The following is a 4605-nucleotide window of genomic DNA, read 5'->3' on the forward strand; positions in this document are numbered from 1 at the left end:
GGTGATTGTGCAGTTCGGGGACGGGAGAAGCCTTGCTGATGTGGATGGCAGCTCGGGACACCGGGTGAGAGCTGTTCGAGGGGTCTCCTGGTTCCGCTGCTCCGCGGTGGTCCCTGCAGGAACATTGCATGCTGGGACCTGTAGTGCACTCCACCATGCAAGAACTAACAGCAGGTGGAGGCAACTTGCATTTAACTGGGACATCAACTTGCAACAGCATTCCTACTCACCCTCCCATTACATTCTGGGCACTGACGAGCCCACACGGCCGATATGCATACGCCCGCTGAAAATTGCCGTTCCAGATTAAAAAGACTTCATTTGTCCCCCTTTTTGGGCCTCTGCCTTTTTCTTCGAGGAAGGTTACTCTAATTCTAATTTTGCACTGTGAGCCTGCGACGTGCATCAGAGGTCCCTGCACACTTTGGGCAAGGTCAACGCTGGCGCTGTTCTGTCTTGGCAGAGCTTACCTTTGGTCCGAGGTATCGGAAAGACTGAGCCCATCACTACACGACTGGCGGAAAACAAACGGTATCGGAGTCACTGAACTCCGCATTGGGCGGGACACACTGTTGTTCTCACCCCCGTGGATGATATGCCGGAAGATGGTGATTGTGCAGTTCGGGGACGGGAGAAGCCTTGCTGATGTGGATGGCAGCTCGGGACACCGGGTGAGAGCTGTTCGAGGGGTCTCCTGGTTCCGCTGCTCCGCGGTGGTCCCTGCAGGAACATTGCATGCTGGGACCTGTAGTGCACTCCACCATGCAAGAACTAACAGCAGGTGGAGCCAACTTGCATTTAACTGGGACATCAACTTGCAACAGCATTCCTACTCACCCTCCCATTACATTCTGGGCGCTGACGAGGCCACACAGCCGAAATGCATACGCCCGCTGAAAATTGCCGTTCCAGATTAAAAAGACTTCATTTGTCCCCATTTTGGGCCTCTGCCTTTTTCTTCGAGGAAGGTTACTCTAATTCTAATTTTGCACTGTGAGCCTGCGACGTGCATCAGAGGTCCCTGCACACTTTGGGCAAGGTCAACGCTGGCGCTGTTCTGTCTTGGCAGAGCTTACCTTTGGTCCGAGGTATCGGAAAGACTGAGCCCATCACTACACGACTGGCGGAAAACAAACGGTGTCGGAGTCACTGAACTCCGCATTGGGCGGGACACACTGTTGTTCTCACCCCCGTGGATGATATGCCGGAAGATGGTGATTGTGCAGTTCGGGGACGGGAGAAGCCTTGCTGATGTGGATGGCAGCTCGGGACACCGGGTGAGAGCTGTTCGAGGGGTCTCCTGGTTCCGCTGCTCCGCGGTGGTCCCTGCAGGAACATTGCATGCTGGGACCTGTAGTGCACTCCACCATGCAAGAACTAACAGCAGGTGGAGCCAACTTGCATTTAACTGGGACATCAACTTGCAACAGCATTCCTACTCACCCTCCCATTACATTCTGGGCGCTGACGAGGCCACACGGCCGAAATGCATACGCCCGCTGAAAATTGCCGTTCCAGATTAAAAAGACTTCATTTGTCCCCATTTTGGGCCTCTGCCTTTTTCTTCGAGGAAGGTTACTCTAATTCTAATTTTGCACTGTGAGCCTGCGACGTGCATCAGAGGTCCCTGCACACTTTGGGCAAGGTCAACGCTGGCGCTGTTCTGTCTTGGCAGAGCTTACCTTTGATCCGAGGTATCGGAAAGACTGAGCCCATCACTACACGACTGGCGGAAAACAAACGGAGTCGGAGTCACTGAACTCCGCATTGGGCGGGACACACTGTTGGTCTCACCCCCGTGGATGATATGCCGGAAGATGGTGATTGTGCAGTTCGGGGACGGGAGAAGCCTTGCTGATGTGGATGGCAGCTCGGGACACCGGGTGAGAGCTGTTTGAGGGGTCTCCTGGTTCCGCTGCTCCGCGGTGGTCCCTGCAGGAACATTGCATGCTGGGACCTGTAGTGCACTCCACCATGCAAGAACTAACAGCAGGTGGAGCCAACTTGCATTTAACTGGGACATCAACTTGCAACAGCATTCCTACTCACCCTCCCATTACATTCTGGGCGCTGACGAGGCCACACGGCCGAAATGCATACGCCCGCTGAAAATTGCCGTTCCAGATTAAAAAGACTTCATTTGTCCCCATTTTGGGCCTCTGCCTTTTTCTTCGAGGAAGGTTACTCTAATTCTAATTTTGCACTGTGAGCCTGCGACGTGCATCAGAGGTCCCTGCACACTTTGGGCAAGGTCAACGCTGGCACTGTTCTGTCTTGGCAGAGCTTACCTTTGGTCCGAGGTATCGGAAAGACTGAGCACATCACTACACGACTGGCGGAAAACAAACGGTGTCGGAGTCACTGAACTCCGCATTGGGCGGGACACACTGTTGTTCTCACCCCCGTGGATGATATGCCGGAAGATGGTGATTGTGCAGTTCGGGGACGGGAGAAGCCTTGCTGATGTGGATGGCAGCTCGGGACACCGGGTGAGAGCTGTTCGAGGGGTCTCCTGGTTCCGCTGCTCCGCGGTGGTCCCTGCAGGAACATTGCATGCTGGGACCTGTAGTGCACTCCACCATGCAAGAACTAACAGCAGGTGGAGCCAACTTGCATTTAACTGGGACATCAACTTGCAACAGCATTCCTACTCACCCTCCCATTACATTCTGGGCGCTGACGAGGCCACACGGCCGAAATGCATGCGCCCGCTGAAAATTGCCGTTCCAGATTAAAAAGACTTCATTTGTCCCCATTTTGGGCCTCTGCCTTTTTCTTCGAGGAAGGTTACTCTAATTCTAATTTTGCACTGTAAGCCTGCGACGTGCATCAGAGGTCCCTGCACACTTTGGGCAAGGTCAACGCTGGCGCTGTTCTGTCTTGGCAGAGCTTACCTTTGGTCCGAGGTATCGGAAAGACTGAGCCCATCACTACACGACTGGCGGAAAACAAACGGTGTCGGAGTCACTGAACTCCGCATTGGGCGGGACACACTGTTGTTCTCACCCCCGTGGATGATATGCCGGAAGATGGTGATTGTGCAGTTCGGGGACGGGAGAAGCCTGGCTGATGTGGATGGCAGCTCGGGACACCGGGTGAGAGCTGTTCGAGGGGTCTCCTGGTTCCGCTGCTCCGCGGTGGTCCCTGCAGGAACATTGCATGCTGGGACCTGTAGTGCACTCCACCATGCAAGAACTAACAGCAGGTGGAGCTAACTTGCATTTAACTGGGACGTCAACTTGCAACAGCATTTCTACTCACCCTCCCATTACATTCTGTGCGCTGACGAGGCCACACGGCCGAAATGCATACGCCCGCTGAAAATTGCCGTTCCAGATTAAAAAGACTTCAATTTTCCCCATTTTGGGCCTCTGCCTTTTTCTTCGAGGAAGGTTACTCTAATTCTAATTTTGCACTGTGAGCCTGCGACGTGCATCAGAGGTCCCTGCACACTTTGGGCAAGGTCAACGCTGGCGCTGTTCTGTCTTGGCAGGGCTTACCTTTGGTCCGAGGTATCGGAAAGACTGAGCCCATCACTACACGACTGGCAGAAAACAAACGGTGTCGGAGTCACTGAACTCCGCATTGGGCGGGACACACTGTTGTTCTCACCCCCGTGGATGATATGCCGGAAGATGGTGATTGTGCAGTTCGGGGACGGGAGAAGCCTTGCTGATGTGGATGGCAGCTCGGGACACCGGGTGAGAGCTGTTCGAGGGGTCTCCTGGTTCCGCTGCTCCGCGGTGGTCCCTGCAGGAACATTGCATGCTGGGACCTGTAGTGCACTCCACCATGCAAGAACTAACAGCAGGTGGAGCCAACTTGCATTTAACTGGGACATCAACTTGCAACAGCATTCCTACTCACCCTCCCATTACATTCTGGGCGCTGACGAGGCCACACAGCCGAAATGCATACGCCTGCTGAAAATTGCCGTTCCAGATTAAAAAGACTTCATTTGTCCCCATTTTGGGCCTCTGCCTTTTTCTTCGAGGAAGGTTACTCTAATTCTAATTTTGCACTGTGAGCCTGCGACGTGCATCAGAGGTCCCTGCACACTTTGGGCAAGGTCAACGCTGGCGCTGTTCTGTCTTGGCAGAGCTTACCTTTGATCCGAGGTATCGGAAAGACTGAGCCCATCACTACACGACTGGCGGAAAACAAACGGAGTCAGAGTCACTGAACTCCGCATTGGGCGGGACACACTGTTGGTCTCACCCCCGTGGATGATATGCCGGAAGATGGTGATTGTGCAGTTCGGGGACGGGAGAAGCCTTGCTGATGTGGATGGCAGCTCGGGACACCGGGTGAGAGCTGTTCGAGGGGTCTCCTGGTTCTGCTGCTCCGCGGTGGTCCCTGCAGGAACATTGCATGCTGGGACCTGTAGTGCACTCCACCATGCGAGAACTAACAGCAGGTGGAGCCAACTTGCATTTAACTGGGACATCAACTTGCAACAGCATTCCTACTCACCCTCCCATTATATTCTGGGCGCTGACGAGGCCACACGGCCGAAATGCATACGCCCGCTGAAAATTGCCATTCCAGATTAAAAAGACTTCATTTGTCCCCATTTTGGGCCTCTGCCTTTTTCTTCGAGGAAGG

Source organism: Lissotriton helveticus, chromosome 1_1, assembly GCF_964261635.1.
Source record: "Lissotriton helveticus chromosome 1_1, aLisHel1.1, whole genome shotgun sequence".
NCBI lineage: Eukaryota > Metazoa > Chordata > Amphibia > Caudata > Salamandridae > Lissotriton > Lissotriton helveticus.